The sequence below is a fragment of the Vanessa tameamea genome, chromosome 25 (assembly GCF_037043105.1).
Source record: "Vanessa tameamea isolate UH-Manoa-2023 chromosome 25, ilVanTame1 primary haplotype, whole genome shotgun sequence".
NCBI lineage: Eukaryota > Metazoa > Arthropoda > Insecta > Lepidoptera > Nymphalidae > Vanessa > Vanessa tameamea.
In genome coordinates, this window is record NC_087333.1 from 3,440,086 (window position 1) to 3,453,792 (window position 13,707).

At 31.0% G+C, this 13,707-nt stretch overlaps 1 protein-coding gene across 1 annotated transcript in view; it reads left to right on the forward strand.

Moving 5' to 3' along the window:
- The first annotated feature begins 10,599 nt into the window (after positions 1–10,599).
- Positions 10,600–13,707, forward strand: part of LOC113403514 (solute carrier family 2, facilitated glucose transporter member 8-like) — a 34,314-nt gene continuing 31,206 nt past the window's right edge. Inside the window, exon 1 of the mRNA XM_026644097.2 lies at positions 10,600–10,843. The gene's annotated coding sequence lies outside the window, so the exon portion shown is untranslated. The remainder of the gene's footprint in view (positions 10,844–13,707) is intronic.

Sequence of the window (13,707 nt, forward strand, 5' to 3'; positions counted from 1 at the left end):
TGTTGAATGTATGTGTTTTCATTTTCCAAAATTACTTTTAAGAGAATTTGAAATAAAATATATATTTTTTAAATTGAATTATATAGGTATACAAAAAAATTATGAAGAACTAGAAGTGTCAGTGGTTTTTCAAATTAGTCTTTTCCAGTAGAATTCATGAATTGAATTGAATAAAATCAGTATCAGTCTCTACCAAATAAACTGCCTATTATTTATTAGAAGAGATAAGGAAATAAGATAAATTATAAAATTACTAGCAGAGAAGAGGGTGAGTGCAGGTGTTAAGGAAAATAGGATAAAAACCGGTTGAGCAAGAATTTCATTCTGCCCGAGAGGGCTCAAACTTCAAGGCTGAGTCTAGTACTCGTCCCCACGCCCGATGACTGATGACTGATGCTTTAAAGGCCAAGTAGCCCTACAACAAATGACACACAGACAAAAAATAAATTCAGATCTAATCAGCCGTTCTTGGGTTATTAAGTAACAAACATCCATCCATTCACATTTAGAATGTCTGTTAATAAGATTTGAAGCGTCAATAGTGTCAATGGTTAATAAGCAGCCTAACGATATACCCCAAGAATAAAAATATATCTTTTTTTGTATGTTTAATAATATATCTCTTTTTAAATTAATAAATTTATCTTTCATATGTGAAATTAAACAACGCATCTTAAGTTATGTATGCGTAACAGAATTGATATAGATAACATATATATTGATATAGATATAGGGAACAGATAAAATATGTCTATGTTTAGTATATCCCGTTTATAAGGGCGAAGCTTGTCCTAAGAACAAAATGTAGTAACTATTTTACATTTACACAACCTAACGCCTGTTCATTTATAAGAGACATGTTGTTGATATAAAAATATACAATTTTTATACATAACGAAAATGCCTTTTACGTCTTTGGAAACGATTTGAACCAGAGGTGCTATGGATATGTAATTTCGGATCTGAAAATTGATATGTGTTTAATATTTTACCGGTTTCAGATACGGTTACGGGCACGAAATTATTTCGGATTATCCGATTGTTCCGTATAGTTTCGGTTACGAATATGAAATAATATGGAATTTGTAAAAATTACAAGGTAACAATTATATACATACTAGCTGTGCCCGCGACTTCGTTCGCGTAGTTGTCGGAAACACTATCATGATTATCGTTTGATTGCTCACGTTGGTTTTTGTTATTATAATCGTCAATAAGATTTAATAATATGTTTTACAGTACTTCAGCGTAGATTATATTTTTAGTTTTATTTTCTTGTGGTAGAAGAACATACTCATTTTGCCCGCAACCCGATCTTGACAACGCGACATATAGTTGGCCGTGTGAAAAGCAGTCTTGACGTAAATCGATTCCTACGTGTTTAAATGTTTGGCCCTGTGATTTATTAATGGTTACGGCAAAAGATAACTTAATGGGAAATTGAATTCTTTTAAAATTAAAAGGTAAATCATTTGGAATCATTGGGATGCGAGGTATAAGCACTGTTTGACCAACTGCCGGACCAGTCAAAACTGTTGCAACGATCACGTTATTGCGAAGGAATTTTACTTGAAGGCGGGTCCCGTTACATAAATTTGGTGGTTTAAGATTTCTGAGTAAAATTATCGCAGCACCTATTTTTAACTTCAGGGAATGTGGTGGAAGGCCGCTCGGGTTTAAAGAATTGAGAAACTCTTGTGGGTAATGGACAGCATCTTCTTGATCCATTACATTATCAATAGATGTGTAGGTAGTTATATCGCCTGGAAGTTTGGTTAAAATTAGGTCGTTAATTTCGTCAACGCTACTATTTCTCGCCGCCAATATTGCCCTTTGACACATCCATTGGTAATCTTTATTTTCTATTTCGACGATATTAGGGTAAACTTTTGATATTAAATCCTCTATGCTAGTCACTTTTTCTCCTAAATCGCGATCAATTTCAATTTTATTTTCAGAATGAGGTACTTTTCCATCTCCTATTAAAAGTAACTTTGAAAGAAAATTTGTACTTCCTCCCCCCAAATGTGCTCTCATATTCGTAGATAGTTTTAAGGTATGGACAAATTTCCATAACGGTGAACTTTTAAAGCAAGACCTTACAATGTCTGCTCTAGTTCCTCTTAAAATTACCGGTAAAGTTTGTCTAAATAAATTACCAACATCTGTGTTTTTATTGCTTATTGTTATACGGTCAATTATGACAACCCTTTTCTTAAACATAAAAGAAATATTGTACAATAGTGTACGATTGCGAATATTTTTTTTGTTAACAATTCGATGCAGGTGTATCGACATCTGGATGTAAGACAAAAGAAAAAGTCAATTGTAAATAAATAAATCACAAACAAAATTCATACTCTGCCAAAACAAACAAAACGTTCAACAGGAAATGTAATAGTAAATCTGAATGACTTTTCTTTGTCTTGGATTAGGAGAAAAGTTCATGAATTGTAATACCTGACGGTAGACACGTTTGCTTAAACACTCAATTTTGATTCCAATTTTCTGTCATTATATAGGACCACTATGTACGTATAGGGTTTAAAAAAACATCAAGAAGAAGTGTATTTATCGATAGACCAGATTTACAAATTTGGAGTATATCATATATTTACAAACCTACCTTGGCTGACACCGCCTCCAAAAATAACAATAATTTTAACTATAATATATTATCGTAATAACTTTGCTGACTTTTAAATAGTCTAAATATTTTTAATTTCATTTTACATAGTATAAATCTAAAAAATATTGTGATCATTGTTTGTTATTCATAGGTTTGTGTTAAGTTAGATTTAAAGTGGGTAGGTACATACTTATCTCCTTGCGTGGAAACACAGAACGTACCTACATATTGGTAAGTAGAATAAGTTACTTGATTATTAAGTTGTAGAATAATAAGCAATTATTTTTTACTTTTTAGAGCATATTATTTTTTTTCTCTTTTGAAGTCGGTTTTTTTTTGTCAAAATTTTTGTTTCTAAAAGATTCGGCCGAGTATCGCTAACGTGCTCCTTAGAATTGTTCCGTTCCCTTCCGTACCGTTACTTTGTCATGGATCCTATGCTCAGAACCTTACCAAACTTTCACCATAGTACCCTTGAAGTATATCCTTTATAATAAAAAAATAATCATTAAAATTGGTTGGCACAATTCTGAGTTATTCACCTATTTATCGCGCACATACATAATGCACATTTAAGACTTATATCGTTTTCATAAGGATACCATCATCGTAACAGGATAAAATTAAAATGGGGCCCCACGGGAAGCACTACCTTTCAAACAAAAAAAAATTATCAAAATCCAGTGAAAAGTTATGAGGTAACAGACATATAAAAAAAAAAAAATACAGACGAATTGATAACCTCCTCCTTTTTGAAGTCGGTTGAAAACAAACAATATTAACTTAAACGTAATAAGATAAACAAACCGAACAATAAGAAGTTTAGATTGTTTCTCCTTTGGTGTTATTATTTCATAAGGTGATTATAGTACAACCGTGTTGAATATGCTTGAACGTAATAGAAATTACTTGAAATATTGAACTACTAATTTATTTGTGTAGTCATTTTAAACGATATTCACCTATTTGCTTATTTGCATAATTTATTTTCTCAGTGATGATTAATCTGCATCGGTGAAAGTATCGCTCGCCATTTTGAACTTTTTTACGTGTGTAATGTAATTTTTATACCTTATTTATACCGTGAAACGTTTGAATTGTTTACTTGCAAAGTACGAAGGAATGTTCATTGAAATTTTATCTTATATCGTAAGTTAAAACTACAGCAGATTATGATTTAAATGTAACCGATTTTAAACGATAAAAAATAATGAGCAAATAAGCTGATAACAAAACCTAATTTTGATAAATAATTTAACTATTAAGAATGTTAATTTTTTTAAGTCTTTATGTGCATTGCTACTTCGCAGAACTACACCCGCGGGTGAGAGTGGCGAGCGCGGCGGCGGGGCTGACCCGCCTCCCCCTCAGCCGCCGCCGCGCCCCGCCTGCTAGCACACTCTTAACAAATAGACATATAGTGTCACGGACTTTTTTTTTATTATTAAAAGAGGAATATATCTGTCATACACATTTTTTGAGTAACTTAAAACGTTTATGCTGCGCACGCATCGAAAGTCCATAAATGTGAATAATTTTCCCTGTTTTTGCAACATTTCTCACTGTCGCTGCGCTCCTATTGGTCGCAGCGTAATGTTATATAGCCTAAAGCCTTCCTCTATAATTGGACTATTCAACAAAAAAAGAATTTTTCAAATCGGACCAGTAGTTCCTGAGATTAGCGCGTTTAAACAAACAAACAAACAAACAAACAAACTCTTCCGCTTTATATATTAGTATAGATTTAAATAATAGTTACTGAAATGGAATATTCTTTTAATAATAATATAAAAATTAGATCAAATCTCGGTGGTTGCACAAAGTTGTTGATTTGATGAGTCTAGGTATGTACCACCTACTCACCAGATATTCTACCGGCAAACAGCAGTACTCAGCATTGTTGGGTTCCGATTTAAAGGCTGAGTGAACCAGTGGAGCCAGTGTTCCCAGGATTGGTGGCACATTGTCGATGTGATGTAGATAATCTATTATCACAGCGCCATTGTCTATGGGTGGTGGTGACCACTTACCAACAGGTGGCTCATTTGTTCAACTATCAATATCATAAAAAAGTCCTTCTCAGCTTTTTAGAAAAAGGCTTTTAATGTATATAACCTGACTGCTCAGATGGGGAGTATAAATATAATTGCGTAAATATAAATATAATTATAAATATATAAGAGAATATAGGTAATTCTTTAGGACGAGAATGAAATGAATTATAAAACAAGTAAACTCAGTTTTTTCAATTTGTTGGTGACGCCGGGATTCCGTATCTCATCTAACTTATAAGTCGTGAAATGTTGGAAGTCGAATTAGAATGATAAGCAATTTTGATACTAGTATCATTCAAATTAAGTCCTACTTAGTAATATAGTCAATGCATATTACTTATCTGTTATATGACGATCGTAGAAAAAATATTAAATAAAAAAAAAACGTTCTTGTCTATGGATTAAATCATCACTTTGAAATGCTTAGTGTGTGGGTTCAAAGAATTTTTAGGACAAGGTGCTAACAAGCTTACCAAAAACAGTCAATGTTTGTAAAGTAATTATTTAACAAACGCTCATGTTATGTGATTAAACAATATTACTTACTGTATATACAATATTATTTCAATGAAATATCGTAAAATATATTTTTTAATAAAATTGAAAAAATACAATTTAAAAATTTCTTTACAAAACCACTTTTCGTGTATCGAACATACCACCAAGAACATTGAAACGATTATCAAAAACATATAAATATAATTAATATTCAATTCTTAGTTTAATGGCTTTTAGTTGTGCCACAGGGCACAGATTATTTCGCCAATGTCACGTAGGATGGAGAAGACACGAATGAGATTGATCGGTATGGTTGAGATAACAAACTCAATTAAATTTTAAAGCCAAGTATAGTAGTAGTAATTTCCTTGTTATTCCGTAACCTAGAACAACACAAACATTAAGGGTTAATAATATAATAAAATTAATATTGTTTAAATTTAAAAACATACGTCAATGTCAATCAAAATTACTCGTCTTTATAAAGATAATATTATATTATCTTTCTCTGTAAACTCAATCATTATTGAAACGTGATGAGTGTTAAGATAGAATATCGCACTAAAGTCACTTACCACATTATAGAATTACAAAGAATGAATAAATATATTAGCAATGAATATTTATTAATAAAGCATATTTCTCGATAAAATATTATATAGATGAATAAAAAGCTTGAGATTTAGCTTTCATTGATTTCCTTGCAACAAAATATAATATTTCAATTGTATTTGATTAAGTTTGATGTTGAATATGTTCGAAATTGACAGTTCTTTTCGTTATCATTTCGGTTACATTCTGAATCGGACAACTTTTAATTTAATGTAATCTTGTAGAACGAGGAACAATGCAAGGTCCTATTTAAGTAAAGTGTATTTCAATTGGATTTGGTAATTGTACAAGAATATCGTATTAGTAAGTAAGTAAGTAAGTAAGTTTGTTTAAAATTTGCCAAAACAAGAACGACCAATTTCTCGTACTCTTTGTTAATACAACTATCTTATTTAAATATCTCATAAAATATAAAACATATTAACATAATAAATTTTAAAGTAACGTTAAGTAAAGTAACAGTATATTAGTGTCACACTGCTGGGCCTCTTCTCCGTTTAAGGAAAAGTCTTTGGAGCTTATTCCATCACGCACATGCACATGCAGAATTTAATTAAAATTAGACACATGCAGGTTTCCTCGCTTTGTTTCCGAGCACGAGATGTATTATAAACACTAATTGAGCGCATGAAAATTGCGCTATCTCGGCTCTTAAACTACTTACATAAATTTTATTCATCTGGAATTTTCTTAATCGGATTACAAAAAGTCATCCATTTTTGTTTATTTTTAAATATTAACTTATTATACTATCATACCATATGGGGTATGATACTATATTAAGTTAATATTAAACAACTCTGTCATCATTAATATTCCATTCATACAGAATCAATACTATTAAAATCGTGTTTGTTTTTGTTAAAATAATTACCAAAAGAAACTTTTAAGGTAATACAAACAAAGTCTAACGATTTCTACCAAATAGTATGCGATGTTATTTGCAAAATATTTGACATTATAATACCTATCTTTAAATCTGTGATTTTAGCTTTTAATACCAAACACCTTTATTATTATTAATTTATAAAAGAAAATCATATTTATGGCAATATACATTTCTAATAACAATAAAACATAAACATCCACATTTGCACATCTGCCTTTCCACTGAAAAAAAAAATAAACTGAAACTATATTCTATTTTCAAAAAAAAACGTGAAAGTTCACTAACAATGCAATACAACGACAGATTTTTTTTTTTAAATTAATTCTATAAATTTGAGACAGAGGATGTTATTGGTGAATCCTAACAAATATTAATGTTTTTTGGTAGGTACCTATACCGATTGCAATTAGAAATGGGTGCTCAATATCAAGTATCAGTTAATTTCCCCTGACGGTATCAAAGACGAGAGTCTCCTAAAGTACTTTAACTATTTTGGAAGCCTTCATTACCATTTCTTACAACCTGGCCGTATATAAACCACATTCGAATATTAATATGAAGTAATTTTTGGTTCTTACTTTGATTTTTAACAGGTTTAATTTAAAATTAATTTAACAAATAGATCCTTTAATGATAATATAGCTGTTTAATATGTTCTAGGAAAAAAACCATAGGAAAAATTTGCATTCACATATCAAAAGCCATTTATGATGAAAATAAATTATGTATTCAAATTTATGTAGATTACAGTGTAGAGAGCAATTTTTCCCGTGATCAAACTCCGATTATAATCACTTTTGATAATTTGAGAAAAAAACATATTTGAATTTTCATATTTCGAACATAGTTTATTCTGCTCATATTTAATATCAAAACAACATTTTCTTATTGATGATGCTCATAGCACTGAAATTCCCCTTTTACTTTGGCCCTTTAAATAGACTAAAAAAAAAAAATTTTCAAATGTTCTATTCGAATTTAGAAGGAATGTTGTACATATGTCGCAATATGAAACTAATCTTGTTTCAAGGACTTGCCCTTAATATTACTCGTTTTTGTTTTTATCTTAAGTTATTTAATCATTCATTATATTATAGCCCTCTTTTATATCTTAATTGTATTTAAATTGTTTTTTATATTCATTAAATTACGGAGGTATAATAATGTTGAATGTTTATGGCATCGTAATGCAAAAAGCTTATTCCAATGGAAGTAGGAAATAAGATAAACAAATCTTAGATTTATTTATTTCGTGCGATTTACTAATAACTCACCTATATTGTGCACTGCTGAGAGTTTATGATTAATAAATCTTTATTTATAAATACAACACTATTACACTTAGCTACTTATTTCCACTTTAAATTTGCTTCCAAAATTCCGATAACAGTTTCTTCGACGTTCAAAGCGCCATTTTTTCCACAAATCCATAGTGAATATAATAGATTAATCGATCTCCCAAGCAATGATACCGCTTCAATTTGTTGTTAAATGTTGTTTATTTGGCTTTTTTTCCTGTTATGGTTGGAATAGATTATATGTCTTAGTAACCTTTAAGTAACCGTTAAGACAACACCTAATTCAAATCCTATTACTTTGTTTAGCTACCTTGAGTAGGTTTTTTTGGGTTGCCCTAAATAAAGTAAAGAAGTTCTCTGAACATAAAATTAATTTTATCATTTTTTATAAATGTATTTTATTTTTTATTTGTATATTAAAGCTAGAAAGAGTAGAATAGAATATTATTTTCCTCTAAGCTAGATTCTAGAGCACTGAACAAACATTCGTTATAATAAATACGTTATAATTAATAATATATTCCTTTGTTTAAATAAGTTTTTAGTAATAGATAACATAAGTAATTATGACATAGGTATTTTAATTGTTAACTGCTGTATAATCTATGCAATTAAGATCAGCAGTTTCAGAGATATCAAACGATACTCAAATGAATTCATACAGCTATAGAATGCATATAGTTCTTCAGATAACATATCAATGCATTATCGTGAATTCTCATAGTAATGCTACCTACTCTACCTACCTCTTTTATTTCCGCAAAAGTTGATGCTGCCTGTCATTTTGGTGACGTCACATTGGTATAAACAACAGTCGACCGGCAATCATTCAACGTTAACAGCTATGAATATTTGGTGTTTTTTGGGAAAATAATGAATTACAATCGCTGTCGTCGGTGTGTAGTGTCTGGTTGTACAAATACTAGCAATAAAACTCCAGAAAAAGTGCATATCAAAGTGAACGATGTTATTGGAATGTTTGGTTGGAACTCGCAAAACGAATTACTTATCAACTAAAACTCGATTGTATTCATGTGAGGGATTATATAAATGTTAGTAAAATCGCCTTATTAAAATCTAATATTACTTCGCCCTTTTCATGTATATGTATAAATAAAGTTGATAGTAACATAACCTATAATTACTATGAAAATTAATAGATATGTACCTCGTTTACTGAGCTGACAATTTCTGTCTATATGACGTCACACCATGGCGGCTCGTCTTTTAGGTCACGTGATATACAGATTAAAAATTACTACTTTTAATTTTATTATTAAGGCTATCTCCTGCTTATTGTTTAAATAGCAATAAAATAAATTAAAATATACTTTATTCAAATGGCATGGCTTTTACAAGCTGTTTTTAAATCCGTTCGGAATTTAATTTCTAATTCCGAAGAACCGGCAAGAAACTCGGTAATTACTCTTTTCCAAAATTTATAATAATATTCTTTGTTTATTAAGGTTTTTTTAACAAATTATTTGAATTATGAATCAGCAAAGTTACAAATATGTGTACATGATGTGAGGGGTAACTATTTCTATACCTACTGTATAATACTTACCGTAAAATAATAGACCAATTTGGATTTTTGTTATTATACTCCCTGAGATTAGTTGGACAAAATATCATACGACAGGAATTGTTCAACACACAAATTATAGTTTATTCAAGTATTCCCCACTTTAAACACATTTGATCCACAATAAATATAATACTACCACTAGCGCAGAGCAGAACCCATGAGAAGATGTGGATTGGTATCTTTCAGGTTTATCGAGTATTTATTTGACTAATTATCACGAAAGTTCGCACAAATATATGTTATATGTATTAGTATTTTATGTCGAAGAAAATAATATTAACCATATCTTTATTTATTTGCCTCGTAATTTTATTAGCTTTCCTACTCTTTCACACTTCGAAAGCTCTGAGTAGCGAGGCACGGAAGGAGCAGGATTACCGACAGGTAAATGAAGACGAACCGCGGCCTCTCCAACAGGAGCGATTATAGTCACAGACATTTGTTCAAATTAAATTGGTTTTATTACATAACAAAGTTTATAAGATCATATGGGCTTAACTCTGGATGATCTCAACAAAGTATTTTGACGTCTTAACATATTAGACGAAATATAGTTTCGGTGATTTGCGTGATTTAGAATGTTTTTTATTTCGACGTACCTATACAATTTTGGGAGGGTCATGACCCTTATAACCCTCCTTGTCGGACTGCGCCTGCTCTACGATTCGTGCCGAAGGCGAACAATCGCTAAAGCTTTTAGAGAGGGGGAATCCTACATATGTCGGTTCCAGGAGTCTTGAAATTTTCAATGCGTGATTAAACAACAAAATCTTGAAATTGTAGCCTGTTGTAAGCCAAACAATATTTTATAAAATTAATTACAGTCCCATGGGAACTTTTATTACTAGATATATTTAAACTATTTAAAAAAAAAAGCTCAGGAATATGTGTAAGACAGAGAGAGAAAGAAAGATAATACGGACACTCTTTGGCGGACAGGAAGTGGGTTTTTGTTTGTTTACATTTTAATTTATAACACCAACCAATGAACCGGGCGTCTAGTGAGCGGCGTGCATCCGCAGAGAATGTACGTGCGCGCGCGCAACTATTATCCATTTTTATAATTCGGTCGATCTCAATGACGAGAAGTTAATATTTCAGTGATATAATAAATTAAAAGAATATAATTTATTTCGTATCGTTTTAACTTTTAGTGTTTAAATCGAGTTTGTGTGTTAATCGACGAAATTAAAGAGAAAGTAACTTATATTATACTTACTCGACTGTACTGTGCGAATAATTAATAATGAATGGTGGTACACGAGTGACAGAATCGTAAGTACATATTTAAATATAGTATTATTGAATAAATCCCAAACTAAATGATGTTAATAAAATAAGTTTTCGTTTGCTCAAGCATTGAGTTATAGCTTTTGTTTATCATATTGATAGATCCTGTTTTTCGACTATTCATTCGATTTATTACGTTTATCGAAATAAAATTTATACTTGTGGCATAGTTTATAGACGGATGTCATAAAGAGGTTCGCTATTATAACATGTCGATATTTTTAAGCGTTATAGTAATATATTGTCCTCTATTTCGATAAAACATCCAGAGCCGCATTTGAAATTTACTCTGAGCAAAGTAAGAATATATATTATTAGCTAAACTAAAACCTGCAAGATATTTCGATAATCATCTTTAAATTTACTCCAAAATGACAAAGAAATACCCCGTGAATGTTAACCTTTTTTTACTTAATAAGAACAAAAAATCTCATATTGTAGTCAACCTTTCGTTATCGTTCCCTTAATCCTACACTTAAATTGTCCTTCACAACCATTAAACTCTGTTGTTGTTTTGTATTTTACATACAAATACTGTTCTGTTATTTTATAGATTTAACAACTATTGTTCTTAAGCTTGTCCGAAAAAAATCACTACTACAAATATTTTGTTAAATGTTTGTTTAATAATAATAATAATTACAAACAACACACAGTTGCTTTATTAAAAATAACGACACGCGGCTCAAGGCACCCCTGTCTGTCCGAAAAAGGCCCCAAACTGGCCTCAAATGACCCAAAAGTGCATGAATTATTATTATTCATATTTCAATAATTTTAAAGCTATAAAAGTTTTGAATATGACTATTAAGATAATCTCAGTCAATATAATTATAGTGCTATTATGGTCGTCGAATAAAATATTAGCAATAACGTAATTCGACTAAAAATCTTCAATTGTTATTTAATCAAGGTCAAGGTATAAAATATCAAAATCTCATTTGAATACTTGCTCTGAATTCGTCTTTATTGTAGGATATCTATAAATATAATATTAGGACTGGGTGTTTTAATAATGTATTTTTTATCTGGATATTGCTTAATAATAATTTATTCCTCTGTTTAAATAAAGTTACAGCAACTTATAGGTCTATTGTTGTCAAGTGTGAATTGTTAAATTTTCTTGTGCACAATAGTACGTTAAAGTCGGAGGGTAGTATTATATAGTATTATATTACGTAACTTTAAATGATGTGATTGTATTCTTGATAAGCTTATCGAGATACAATCGTATAATTTAAAGTTAATAAACAGGTATAGCTATACTTCCTTAGGAAAATAATATTTAAAATGTCATCAAATATCCTGTTCGAAACACAGTAGTTATACTTCGAGGAAAATTTAAAAGCGCTTTAAAGCAAAGTATGCTAAATTTAAAGATGTTCGTTTACTTATAAGCGTAAGATTACGTCGACATTTGGATTACTTACAAAAAACATTCGCCGATCGGATTTTATCTTACTTGACAAATATTTTTTTATTTCTTACACGATTCACTAAAACTACGTTATATATTTCCAATACTAGAGATATATAACTTATTGCATTTAATTGTAACTAAGAATTATTTTAAACGTCTCTGATATCAATAATACAAAAGCGCAAAGAAAACACATTACGAGAGCAAGAACATAGAAACTTGAGTTTTATTTAATATGGTCAACGACCTAGTTTTCCGAGGCTTGGGCTTTCAATGTAGAGAAGATATACATTTTAGACCATTAGAGTATCTTATTTCTTTCCCTTGAGTCTTTCTCTTTCTCGATCTCATCTAATCATCATGAAAAACTTCCTCCTTGTTTATGACACACTTCATAAAGCTAGATTCCTTATCTTCCAGCTACAATTATTACACTGCTTTTGTATCGCTGAAATGGGGAGGGCATGTGTTAGGTACCCTTTATGCATGTTCTTTTCTATTCCCTGACAATGTATGTGCAAAATTTCAAGATGTTCGTTTATGTGTAAGTGTATATAAATAATTAATGAAACTAATTTTCGCATTTATAATATTAGTGAGGTTAGGTTACATTGTCGTCATAGATCTATCTGAGAAATATTAACTACTGACTGTGGCTAAACCAAATTAATCTCGATAAATTAATTGGTTTTTGAAGAATTTAAAAAAGAAGATTTATTAAATACTATGTTTGATGATCGATCGTACGTTTTAGGTATATACAAACCTACCCTTTTTTGTACGAGAAGGAAATGCATTTACGCATGCCGCCCGGTCGGGGGCCTAGTGCGCGCATTCATCCTCATCCTCTATGTCGGAATGTGACGAACTCCCCCGAGTCCGCCACTGGAGGCTGGGCGTCAACGAAGATGACGCCCTGCGCCGGATAAGAGGGTTGGCTCCGCCGCTCGCCGGTGTAAAACACCTGGGAGGCTCGAGTAGCGAGCCCTCCCACTCTCCCCTAGCCAACGAGGCCACTCACATGGTCCGCGCTGCCGAGAGACGTACCAGGAGCAGGCCCGTGATCTCTTAGCCGAGGCCGACGAGCAAGCTGTGGAAAATTTTACATCAACATTCAAACGTTACGTATAGCAACATTGCAAAACACATCAAAATTCATTGAGTAGAATAGTACCTACAACGACGCAAATGACGAATTTAGTTAAACTAAGCTATTCAATTAACTCAACTTTAAATAAATATTAATAATAAACTGGCTTATTTTATGATAGAAAAATAATTAAAAATGTAATCCAAAAATGATTTTTTTTTCTGTTGTTCAACAATTTTATTTGTATCTGTGGTCAAGAATTCTTCTTCGTTATATTCATTTAATTAAAAAAAAATATAGGTCTATACAACGATAACAATGTATATGTTATTTATTAAT